This window comes from Myotis nattereri, assembly GCF_964212035.1.
Source record: "Myotis nattereri genome assembly, chromosome: 3".
NCBI classification, from domain to species: Eukaryota; Metazoa; Chordata; class Mammalia; order Chiroptera; family Vespertilionidae; genus Myotis; species Myotis nattereri.
In genome coordinates, this window is record NC_138077.1 from 111,001,863 (window position 1) to 111,015,744 (window position 13,882).

Consider the following 13,882-nt stretch of genomic DNA (forward strand, 5'->3'; position numbering starts at 1 on the left):
GATGAACATAGATGCTAAAATCTTCAACAAAATTCTAGCAAACTTGATCCAGCATTACATTAGAAAGATCATACACCATGACCAAGTGAGATTTATTCCAGGGATGCAAGGCTGGTACAATATCCGTAAATCAATAAATGTGGTACCTCACATAAACAAATTGAGAGATAAAAGTCAAATAATCATATCAATTAATGCAGAAAAGGCATTTGACAAAATTCAACACCCTTTCCTGATAAAAACTCTCAGCAAAGGGGAATAGAGGGATAATAACTCAACATAATAAAAGCCTTATATGGCAAACCTACAGCCAACATAATACTCAATGGGCAAAAACTAAAACCATTTCCCCTAAGAACAGGAACAAGACAGGGATGCCCACTTTCACCACTCCTTTTTGACAGAGTACTGGCAGTGCTAGCCATAGTGATCAGACAAGAAGAAGAAATAAAAGGCATCCAAATTGGAAAAGAAATAAAACTGTCATTATTCTTGACAAGATATTGTACATAGAAAACCCTAAAGACTCAGTCAAAAAACTACTAGACTTAATAAATGGATTCAGCAATGTAGCAGGATACAAAATTAACACCCAGCATTCTGTGGCTTTTTTATACACCAATAATGAACTGAAAGAAAGAGAAACTAAAAAAAATCCCACTTAACCATTGCAACAAAAAAAATTAAGATACCTATGAATAAGTTTAACCAAAGAGGTAAAGGACCTGTCCTCAGAAAATTACAGGACACTGAAAAAAGATATAGAGGAAGACAAACAAATAGAGGAATATACCACGTTCATGGATTGGTAAAATCAACTTTATTAAAATGTCCTTACTTCCCAAAGCAATCTGTAGATTCAGTGCAATCCCCATTAAAATACCAATGGCATATTTCAAAAACCTAGAACAAACTCTCCAAAAATTCATCTGGAATAAAATAAGACTCCAAATAGCTGTAGCAGTCTTGAGAAAGAAGAACAAAGTTGGACGATCACAAGACCAGATACCCTACAAAGCCACCGTTCTCAAAACTGCCTGGTACTGGTACAAGAACAGACATATAGACCAGTGGAACAGAACAGAGAACCTAGAAATTGACCCAAGCCATTATGCTCATTTAATATTTGACAAAGGAGGCAAGAGCATACAATAGAGTCAAGACAAGTCTTGTTGAGTAACACTCCCTCCACGTTCTGCGTGGAGTAGGGTTCGGTATCTGAAAGAGGAGCCGCACAACAAATGAGAGAAAAAGACACGAGATAATTTTGCAATATTGGGGGACCAGGCGGGCAAGTCCAGAAGGACTTCCACTGATGCTCAGGCCACTCCAATCTTTTATTGATCTGGAGTAGCCCTTAGGGTAAGGATGTTTCAATGACACACAGATCAGCAGACAATTTCCAGGAATAGACAAAGTATCTGATTAGCTCATCAATAGATGATTTTCAGGAATAGGCAGAGTATCTGATCAACAAGAATCAACGAGGATCTACATAAGTATCTAAGGAATTAAGTGAACTAAGGTGGGGATGCTTCAACTATTATTACCTAAATTAACTGGGTGGTTCGTAGTCCTGACCTTTGCTAGGACTTCAAAGGTTACTAGCTTTTGGGGGTCTCTGTCTAAACTCAGCTAGTGAAGACAATGAATGGACTCCGGCAAAGTCTCTTCAATAAAAGATGTTGGACAAATTGGACAGATACATGCAAAAAAATGAAACTTAGACCACCAACTTCCACCATACACAAAAATAAACTCAAAATGGATAAACATAAGATGGGAAACCATGAAAGTTTTAGAAGAATCCGTAGGCAGCAAAATATCAGACATATGTTTTTTCAATATTTTTACCGATTCAGCTCCTAGAGCAATGGAATCTAAGGAGACTACCTCAAAGTAAATAGCTTCTGCACAGTGAAAGAAACCATCAACAAAACAACAAGAAAAGCTCACTTTATGGGAGAACATATTTGCCAATGTTATATCTGATAAGGATTTAATCTCCAAAATTTATAGGGAACTCATACAACTTAACAAAAGGAAGATAAACAATCCAATCAAAAAATGGGCAAAGGACCTATCTAGACACTCTCCAAAAGAGGACATACAGAAGGCCAAGGGCCATATGAAAACATGCTCAAAGTCTAATCATTCAAGAGATGCAAATCAAAACAACAATGAGGTACCATCTCACACCTGTCAGAAGGACTATCATCAACAAATCAACAAACGACAAATGCTGGCCAGGATGTGAAGAAAAAGGAACCCTTGTGCACTGCTGTTGGCAATGCAGACTGATGCAGCCACTGTGGAAAACAGTAAGGCATTTCCTCAAAAAATTAAAAATGGAACTTCCATTTGATCCAATATTCTCACTTCTGGGAATATATCCCAAGAAAATAGAAACACAAATCAGAAAGGATATATGCACCCCTATATTCATAGCAGCACAATTTACAATAGCTAAGATTTGGAAACAGCCTAAGTGCCCATCAGCATATGAGTGTATTAGAAGTGGTACATCTACACAATGGAATACTATGCTGCTGAAAAAAGAAGGAACTCTTACCATTTGCAACAGCATGGATGGAACTAGAGAGCATTGTGCTAGGGAAATAAGCCAGTCAGAGAAAGATAAATATCACATGATCTCACTCATTTGTGGAATATAATGAACAACATAAACTGATGAACAAAAATATAACCAGAGTCATAGAAGCATGGAACAGACTGTCCAACCTATGAGGGAAGGCGGGGTGTGCGGGGGTAAGAGATCAACCTAAGGACTTATATGCATGTATATAAGCATAACCAATGGACAATAGGGGGGTTAGGGCAGGTGCTGGGAGAGGGAGTGGCTGTGGAGAGGTCAATGGGGGAAAAAGGAGACTTATGTGATACTTTAAACAATAAAGAATTAAATATATATATATATATATATATTTACAAACTAAAATCAAAATTAATTAATTGAATGTTTCAATAAATATTGACTGACTACAGGGTGCCAAGTAGTTTACTAGGTGTCAATTAAGAACATATTCTTTTCGTTATTGTTGTTACTTCTCACCTGAGGATATTTTGTCCATATATTTTTATTTTTGTATTTTTTCCATTTTTTTAAAAAATTATTTTTCAGATTATTACAGATGTCCCTCTTTTTCCCCCCCATAGCTTCCCTTTACCTGGTTCCTACCCCACCCCAGGCCCTCGCCACCCTACTGTCTTTGTCTATAGGTACTGCATACATGCATATAAGATCTTTGTCCCATCTCTTCCTGCACCCCTCACATCCCCTTCCCTCGGAGAATTGTCAGTCCACTCCATTTCCATGCCCCTGATTCTATTACATTCACTAGTTTATTCTGTTCATCAGACTTTTTATTCATTTGATTTTTAGATTCACTTGTTGATAGATATGTATTCGTTGTCACTTCGTTGTTCATAATTTTTATCTTTACCTTCTTCTTCTTCTTCCTCTTCTTAAAGAATACCCTTCAGCATTTCATATCATACTGGTTTGGTGGTGATGAACTCCCCTAGGTTTTCTTGTTTGTGAAGCTCTTTATCTGACCTTCAATTCTAAATGATAGCATTGCTCGATAGAGCAATCTTGGTTGCAGGTTCTTGCTATTCATCACTTTGAATATTTCTTGCCACTCCCTTCTGGACTGCATAGTTTCTGTTGAGAAATCAGCTGACAGCTGTATGGGTGCTCCCTTGTAGGTAACTAACTGTTTTTTTCTTGCTGCTTTTAAGATTCTCTCTTTGTCTTTTGCCCTTGGCATTTTAATTATGATGTGTCTTGGTGTGGTCCTCTTTGGATTCCTCTTGTTTGGGGTTCTCTGCACTTCCTGGACTTTAAGTCTATTTTTTTCATCAGGTAGGGGAAGTTTTCTGTCATCATTTCTTCAAATAGGTGTTCAATATCTTGCTCTCTCTCTTCTTCTGGCACTCCCATAATTCGGATGTTGGTACATTGAAGTTGTCCCAGAGGCTCCTTACAGTATCTTCATATTTTTGGATTCTTTTTTCTTTTTGTTCTTCCAGTCAGGTGTTTTCTGCTCCCTTGTATTTCAAATCTTTGACTTGGTTCTTGGGATCCTCTACTCTACTGTTGAATCTCTGTGATTATTCTTTATTTCAGTCAGTGTATGCTTAATTTCTGACTGGTCCTTTTCCATTTTTTTGGCATTCTCATTAAGTTCCTTGAAGGTCTCACTAAGTTTCTCAGAGGTTTTAGAAGATTTTTTAGTAAGTTTATTACTGTGGTTTTGAACTCTATATCCAGTAGTTTGCTTTCTTCATTTCTTTCATTTGTGACACATTTCTTTGTCTCCGCGTTTTGGCTGCTTCCCTGTGTTTGTTTACCTCCAGGCCAATTGGCTGTGAGGACCAGCTGTGTCTACAGTGGAAGAGCTGCTATGCAGGAGATACCCTTATGGGGCAGGACTTGCTTCAGTGGGCTTTGGGGCTCACTGAGTCTGCACCTTGAGTGTGTCACTTATGGATGTGAAGAGTTGTAATCTGGTATGGTCTCACACTGACTAGTGGTTACACTGGTTCTTGGATCTCCAAGGAGGTGCAAAGTCAGCCACTGCCTGAGGCCACCCAGCAGGAGCTACAGAGAGATCTGCAGATTCCTCCTCTTTGTATGGGTTTTGGAAGTGCCCAGATGAGGTCCAGCTGTGAAGCAAGGCAGGCTGCTGCTGTGCTGGCCTTTGTCTTCTTTAGATAGCTTTGGGGATCCCTGACCCAGCTGCAGTTTGACAGGTTTTAGACTGAAAAAGGACAGGCCATTCATATGCAAAAGCCGCTGCGCACAGCTTGGTTAGTGTTGTAAATTGAGTGGTGTGTGGTCTCAGGGAGTGTTCAGGGTGGAGCAAATAGCAATGGCTTCCAGTCAGGCCTGCACTAGAGAAATCTGACCTCTGCTGCACGCACCTCTGTCTGGAAGAAAGCTGCCCCTGTGTTCCTACCCTGATGCCAGACAGTCCAGTTTCTCCCTGTATGTGTCTAGGTCCCCCAAAGTCTTGCCGGCACTGGAACTCAGAGCACGTGGGAGTTTGTATCTCCCTCCATTTAAAAAGCAGCATACCTGGGTGCCAGCCCCTTCCGCACCTCCACGCCTCCGCATCTTCTACCAGTCTCAATGCTCTTTCTTATTTATTTTTCTACTTGTAGTTCTTCCACTCAGCCAGGTTTCTCGTGGTTCTGGATGATAGTTGTTATGTATTTTAGTTGTAATTTTGATATGGTTGTGGGAGGCAGCAAGTACAGGTATTTACCTTTGCCGCCATCTTGGTTCTCCTCTGCCCATATATTTTTAGAGAGAATGGAAGGGACAGGGAGAAGCTGAGAAAGAGGGAGCAAGAGAAACATCCTCCATTGATTGGGGATCGAGCCTGCAACCGATGTACATGACCTTGATCTAAATCCGACACAGGGCTCTTCAGTACTAGGGACAAAGGTTTAACCACTGAGCAAAACCTGCTATGCCAAGAACACAATGTTATCTTTGTAGGCTACTGAGGAATGAAGATGTACAAACATTAATGTCATTCTTTTTTCTTGATCATGGAAATGTCAAGTGAATATTGTAGGGGCATAAACAGATGATAGTAGCTGACTACGAAAGACCTGAGAAAATTCCTAACTGAGGAAGTCTTGCTTTGCTGGCACAATAAAGAGTTTCTAGGCCAAACAAAAAGGAGAAAGGACCGTGGCTGGCCAAAACAACAATATGCACAAAATCACAGGCCATGAAGGTCTGGTATGAAGAATGCATCGGACAAATGGCAAGAGAAATGGAGGTGAAAGGCCATGACTACTACTTAGAAGCTTGTAGTGTTACTAATATGCTAATACGTCTGAATACACACTTGTTGTGACACAGGAAAATGGAGACACATACTGCCAGTGAAAATCTGAGTTATAGTCTTTTTAGAAATTGATTTTGGGACATTAAAAATGGCAGCGGAATAAATGGATGCTGCACTTACACTCTCCCAGGACAGAACTGGAAATACAACCTAAATACAGCCAAATTCCTGAATAATCAAATGAAGACTTACTGGAGAGTCCTGATTACTGAAGATGGAAAGTGGGGACCGCATAAAGACTGGTAGGAGGGGCAGAGTCATGAAAGGGCTGGCTGCACTCCCACAGATAACTGAAGTCCTGAAGAGATATCTCAGCTGTGGGAGGTTGCCACTGTACTCTGGGGTCTAATCCCCAAGTTGCTCTCCCCCACCCCCAGCAAAGAGCACCAGAACTGAGAAGGGTATCTACACATCTGATTGAAAAACAGCAGGGTTGTTATCTGCCAGGAAGAGATAGCTGGAAATGCAGGTGCCCTCTTAAAGGGCCAATGCACAAAATTCCCTGTGGAGCAACTCACCTTGTACTCTGGCTGAGGGAGGGTAGAATTAACTGGAACTGTGTGAGCAGAAACCAGGATCAGCTGCTCTGAAGTTAGAATTCAAAAGGAAGACACCCGTTTCCTGTCATTTCCTTATGTAGTGGAGGTCATCTTCCTCACACAGAAATTTGCTATACACAGGCAGTTTTGCCTGAGGGAAGGACAGTTGACACACTCTATCGGAAAGCATCTTGCCCCACTGTGCAGTTTCTCAAGCCCATTAAGAAACTGAGAATAATAATTAACCTCCAGGGAGAAGCAATTACCCCACACTGTTGAAAAAAAGCCATACCCGTGGGCAATTGCCTTTGGGCTATTCAAGAAGGAATCCTATTAGTTTGTAGGCAGAGGTGGTCTCTAGATACCTTGAATCTTTGCCTGATCTAATTAATCAAAAACAGCATTTGACACTATCATGCACTAGAGATTGAGAGGTATAGCAGATCTACCTAGTACAGTCACAAACCCACATGGACAGTCAAAATGAGGAGACAAAATGACAACCCCCAAGTGAAATAACAAGAGTATTCTCCAGAAGAAGAGATAAATGGAATGGAGATAAGAAATTTATCAGATATAGAGTTCAGATTAATGATGGTAAAGATGCTCAATAGCATAAGAAAAGATAGAGTAAATATGAAAATAGAAATAAAGAATGACATAAAACAAGTAAAGAACACATCGAAAGGAATACATAGCAGATTAGGGGAGGATTGGATTCATGAATTAGAAGACCAGGTTGAAAAAGTCACTCAATCAGAGAACCAAAAAGAAAAATACAACTAAAAAACAGGAGGACAGCTTAAGGGGGCTGTGGGACACCATGAAACATAATAATATTCAAATAGTAGATGTGCCAGAACAGGCAGAAAGTGATAGAGAACCTGACTGAAGAAATATTGGCAGAAAATTTCCCTAACCTGGTAAAGGAAAAAGTCACACAACTTCAGGAGGCACAGAGAACCCCAAGCCAGAAGAACCCAAACAGGCCCACAGCCAGACACATCATAATTAAAATACAAAAAATTAGAGATAAAGAGAGAATCTGAAAGGCAGCAAGAGAAAAGCAAACTTACTTACATAGTAGTTCCCATAAGGCTGCCACCTGATTTCTCATCAGAATCTCTACAGGCCGGAAGGGAATGGCATGAATGGTACTCAAGGTAATGGAACACAAGAATCTGAAACCAAGATTACAATATCGAGCAAGGTTATCTTTTGAAATAATGAAATAAAGAGCTTCCAGACAAAAATAGACTCAAGAAGTTCATCACTGCCAAGCCAGCATTACAAGAAATGCTAAAGGGACTGCTCTAATGAGAAGAAATAGTGAGAGTAACCTAGATATACAGAATTAAATTGGCAATAAACAAGTACCTATCAATAATAACAATGTAAATGGATTAAATGATCCAATCAAAAGATATAGGGAGGAACAAGACAGGGATGTCCACATTCACCACTCTTATTCACCATACTACTGGAAGTCCTAGCAACAGCAATTAGATAAGAAGAAATAAAAGGCATTCAAATTGGGTAGGAGGAAGTAAAACTCATTATTTGCAGATGACATTATATTGTACATAAAAACCCCTAAAGACACCATCAAAACACTACTAGATTTATAAATGAATTTTGCAATGGAATAGAATATAAAATCAACACCCCAAAATCAATGTTTTTTGAATACACCAATAATGAATTCTCAGAAAGAGAAACTAAAAAAACAATCACCCATTTTTCATTGCAACAAAAAAATTAAGATTCTTAGGAATAAACTTAACTTGGGAGTTAAAAGACTTGTACTGAGATAACTAAAGGACATTGGGAAAAGAGATAGAAGATATAAACAAATGTTCATGGATTGGTGGAATCAACATCATTAAAATGTCCATACTACCCAAGGCAATCTACAAGTTCAATGCAATCCCTATTAATATCATTGACCTAGAACAATCATTCCAAAAAAAAAAAAAATAGATGCAGCAATCTTGAGAAAGAAGAACAAAGTTGGAGAAATCACAATACCAGATCAAATTATACTACAAACCCACCATAATCAAAACAGCCTGGTAGTGGCACAAGAACAGGCATAGAGATCAATGGAATAGAACAGAAACCCAAAAAATCTATTCAAAGTGTTACATTCAATGAATATTTGACAAAGGAGGCAAGAACATACAATGCAGTCAAGACAGTTTCTTCAGTAAATGGTGTTGGGAAAATTGGACAGATACATGAAAAAAAATGAAACTAGACTACCAATTTACTCCATTCACAAGAATAAACTCAAAATGAATGAAATACTTAATTGTAAGTAGGGAACCATAAAAATCCTAGAAGAAACCATAGGCAGAAAAATCTCAGACATTTCTTGTACCAATATGTTTATGGAAGATCTCCTAGGCGCAGTGGTTCTCAACCTTCTGGCCCTTTAAATACAGTTCCTCATGTTGTGACCCAACCATAAAATTATTTTCGTTGCTACTTCATAACTGTAATGTTGCTATTATTATGAATTGTAATGTAAATATCTGATATGCAGGATGGTCTTAGGCGACCTCTGTGAAAGGGTCGTTGGACCGCCAAAGGGGTCGCGACCCACAGGTTGAGAACCGCTGTCTAGAACAAAGGAAACTAGGAGAAAAATAAAGAAATGGGACTACATTAAAATAAAAGCTTCTGCACAGCAAAAGAAACCATCAACCAAACGAAGAAGGAGCTGAGTATATAGAAGAACATATTTGTCAATGATACATCTGATAAAGAGTTAATATCCAAAATATATAAGGAACTCATGCAACTTAAAAGAAGAAAAACAATCCAACAAAAATAATGGGCAAAGGACGTAAATAGTCCCTTTTCACAGTGGTCATATAGTTGGCCTAGAGGCATATCAAAAAGTGTTCAAAGTCACTGATCATCACAGAGATGCAAATTAAAATGACAATGAGGTATCTCCTCACATCTGTCAAAATGGCTACCATGACTAAATCAACAAATGACAAGTTCTGGAGAGGCTGTGGAGAAAAGGGAACCCTAGTACACTGCTGGTAGGAAAGCAGACCGGTGTAGTCATTATGGAAAACAGTATGGCGTTTCCTCAAAAAAATTAAAAGTGGAACTTCCATTTCACCCAGTAATCCCACTTCTAGGAATATATCCTAAGAAGCCCAACACACCAGTCAGGAAGAATGTATGCACCTTATGTTCATGCCAGCAGAATTTACAATAGCTAAGATCTGGAAACAGCCCAAGTGCCCATCAGTAGACAAAGTGGGTAAAAAAGCTGTGGTACCTTTACACCATTCATTACTATGTAGAAGAAAAAGAAGAATCTCTTACCCTTTGAGACAGCATGGAGGAACCTGGAGACTGTCATGCTAAGTGACATAAGTCAGTCAGGGAAAGACAAGTATCACATGATCTCACTCATATATGGAATCTAATTAACAAAATTAATTGATGAACAGAGTGGATCCAGAGACATGGAAGCATGGAATAGAGTGTGAAATCTTGGAGGAAAGGAGGAGGAGGGTGGATGTGGGCGAGGTAATCAACCAAAGACCTTTATGCATATATTTATAACTCATGGACGCAGACAGTAGGGTGGAAATGGCCTGCGGGTGGGGTGGAGGTGAGATGTAGGGGGTCAATGGGTGGAAAAGGGGGACATATAATTCTTTCAACAATAATTTTTTTTTCTTTTTTATTGCTTAAAGTATTACAGAGTATTACATAAGTCTCCTTTTTTTCCCCTCGCCCTTGACAGTCCCCTGGCCTCCCCTACCCCCCAGTGTCTTATGTCCATTGGTTATGCTTATATGCATGCATACAAGTCCTTTGGTTGATCTCTTACCCGCCCCCCTCCTGCCCTGCCACCCTCCCCGGCCTTCCTGCTGTTCTTTGACAGTCTGTTCGAGGCAGCTCTGCCTCTGTATCTATTTTTGTTCATAAGTTTATAATGGTCTTTATTATCCAGAAATGAGTGACATCATGTGGTATTTTTCCTTCATTGACTGGCTTATTTCACTTAGCATAATGCTCTCCTGTTCCATCCATGCTGTTGCAAATGGTAAGAGTTCCTTCTTTTTTTATAGCAGCATAGTATTCCATCGTGTAGATGTACCACAGTTTTCTAATCCATTCATCTACTGATGGGCACTTAGGCTGTTTCCAGATCTTAGCTATGATGAATTGTGCTGCTATGAACATAGGGGTGCATATATCCTTTCTGATTGGTGTTTCTGGTTTCCTGGGATATATTCCTAGAAGTGGGATCACAGGGTCAAATGGGAGTTCCATTTTTAGTTTTTTGAGGAAACTCCATACTGTCTTCCATAGTGGCTGCACCAGTCTGCATTCCCACCAGCAGTGCAGAAGGGTTCCTTTTTCTCCACATCCTCTCCAGCACTTGTCGTTTGTTGATTTGTTGATGATAGCCAGTCTGACAGGTGTGAGATGGTACCTCATTGTTGTTTTGATTTGCATCTCTTGGATGATTAGTGACTTTGAGCATGTTTTCATATGTCTCTTGGCTTTCTGAATGTCCTCTTTTGAAAGGTGTCTATTTAGATCCTTTGCCCATTTTTTGATTGGATTGTTAATCTTCCTTTTGTTAAGTTGTATGAGTTCCCTATAAATTTTGGAGATTAGGCCCTTATGAGATATGGCATTGGCAAATATTTTTTCCCACACCGTGGGCTTTCTTGTTGTTTTGTTGATGGTTTCTTTTGCTGTGCAGAAGCTTTTTATTTTGATGTAGTCCCATTTGTTTATTTTCTCTTTAGTTTCCAATGCCCTAGGAGCTGTATCAGTGAAGAAATTGCTTCGGCATATGTCTGAGATTTTGTTGCCTTTGGATTCTTCTAGTATTTGTATGGTTTCCCATCGTATATTTAAGTCCTTTATCCATTTTGAGTTTATTTTTGTGTATGGTGTAAGTTGGTGATCTAGTTTCATTTTCTTGCATGTATCTGTCCAATTTTCCCAACACCATTTATTGAATAAATATTTTTTATAAAAATAAAAGGAAGTGATTTTGCAATGAGTAAAATTTTTTATATTAAAAATATACTTTTAAGGAAACTTTTTCACCAGGATTATTTTCAAACTACAGGCCCGATGCACAAAATTCATGCATGGGGTTTTGTGTCACTCAGCTCTGCCTGTGCCTTTCGCAGTCTAGGAACCCTTGCTCTTAACCAATTGCCTGCTCGCTCCTAATAGCCTGCCTGCTTGCTCCTTACCATCTGCCTGCTTGCTCCTTACTGCCCACCTACTAGAGACCCGGTGCATGAAATTCATGCACGGGGGCGGGGGAGGGTGGTCCCTCAGCCTAATTTCAAACTGATTCATTTTCTAACTCAAAAACCATGGCTATAATCTCAACTGCTATCTGATTTTAATCCTCCTGAGTATTTATATATTTTTTTCTCTTGTCCCTCCCAAAACTAATCCTAGAGTTTTGAGAATCTGGGAACTTGGGCAAAAGAGGAAACAACCAAGAAATCTGAAATCACAGTTCATTACCTCAACCAAAACCAACAGTGCCTTTTTGTTTGTATTGGCCCAACTCAAATGATCAGATCATGTGAATCATAAAGCACAAAGTACAGGTGTTCTTACTGACTGAAATGTCCAAAGTGTAATTAAGTGTGCTTTCTTGGTAGCAGTGTCATTTACTCTACGCTTAAAACTTTGCATTTCCTTAAGCCTCTCTCTTTGTCGTACAGGCACACGCGGTTGCATCATACTCAGATTCGCCAACTGGGACTGGGGAGTGTGTGTTTTTCCTACCGGTTCTCAGTGTTAGCTGTCAGGTGCACTAATCATTGTTTCCTTGTTGCATCTACTGCAGTGGAACACAAGCTCCTGGCAAGAACAGCACCCAGAGAGCATTCCTGACAGATGCGTGGTTTGCTTTAGCCAGGCACTCGGCTGGAAAGTTTCCTCTAACCACGAACACCCACTTTCAATCCTTGAAGCTTGCAGGGCACAGGCTGACTGGGTCCCCGCTAGAAGGGGAAAGGGTTTTAACACTCACTCTGCTAGGCTGCCGGACCTGAGCAACAATCTCTCAGCCAAACTCCTCCAACCCTTGTGGACAGGCTGTCCATAGCTCTCAGGTGCTTAGAGAACGCTGAGGTTCCCTCTCTGCGAAAGGGAGCGTGGGCTCACCCAGCTTTAAATCTGGGCACTGGAGGGAGACTGGAAGTTAGGGGTGCGGGGGTGCAGGAGGGAGCTAAACTCAGGAGGCAAAAGAAGTGCAGAAAGGAACGGAGTGCAGGAGAGAGTGGGGATCTCGGGAGCCGTTAGGGACGTGGGTGAGAGCCAAGACGCCTTAGGGAGCTTGGGGAAATGGGACGCTGGAACCAGCGGGTTCAGAAAGGAGTGTGCTTACATGCACCAGGAGGCACTGGCTTGGAGATCTGCAGAAGACTCCCCAGAGCCTCCAAACTGTGGGTGCGGAGGATGTGAGGAGTTGGGCCAGAGGGTAGGAGGAGACAGCTAGGGACGTGCCTTTGCACGGGTTGGCTGTAGGAGTCTCACGTGAGGCTCCGGAGGTTGGCTTGGAGGAGTGGGAGCGGGGTGGGGTGGGTGTAGGGTGCCTGGGCTGCAGGCTCAGCATGCTGAGAAACATGCTGAGGTGCTGGCGACTGTTCCAGCGGCGGCAGTGGCTCCAGCAGCGGCGGCAGAACAGACAGCGCACAGCTCCATCAGGGAAGGCGCCCAGCACCCATGCCTCTGACTCCATGCTGCAGCTGCCCTGACCTGGCCTTGACCTTCCTCCGTGGACCCAGCTGCCCCGACCTCTGAGGTGTTCCCCAAAAGTGGCCCAACCCTGCCACACCCCTTGCCCCCAGCCTGCACAGCTTGGCATGGGCATGGGGACGCTCACCTTGGGTGCCTCTGAGCCCTGCAACCTGTCTTCGCCCGTGCCTCTCCCCAATGGTGTGGCCACCGTGGCGAGAGTGCTGGTGCCCCCATTGCCACCAGTCTCACTGCTGCCCCTGGCCAGCGAGGGCCCTGCGCCACTGTCGCAGTAGTGGATGGCTGGCATGGGCCTGCTGATGGCACTTATTGTGCTGCTCATCTGCTTGCCTCGTTGCAAGCTTCCTGGCCTGGACGCCACCATCTTTGTCGGATTAATTTGCATATTTCCTCCTTATTGGCTGTGGGCTCTGCCATCTTTATAGTGGAGTTACAGTTAATTTGCATATCACTCTTTTATTAGGTAGGACTAGAAGGCCCGTGCACAAAAATTTGTGCACTGGCAGGGAAGGGGGGGTCCCTCAGTCCAACCTGTTCCCTCTAACGGATCACGCTGCAGCTCGCCCTGCCCGCCCTGCCCGCCTCGCCCACCCTGTCCAAGAAACCACAGGCCCAGATCCCGCCCTGGGGTGAGCGGCCACTCAGATCTGCTGCCCACCCTGCCCAAGACACAGCAGGCCCGGA

The 13,882-nt window shown here is 41.8% G+C and overlaps 1 protein-coding gene across 1 annotated transcript in view; it reads left to right on the plus strand.

Moving 5' to 3' along the window:
- PLSCR4 (phospholipid scramblase 4) overlaps nucleotides 1-13,882 on the plus strand; it is a 58,880-nt gene that overhangs the window by 4,539 nt on the left and 40,459 nt on the right.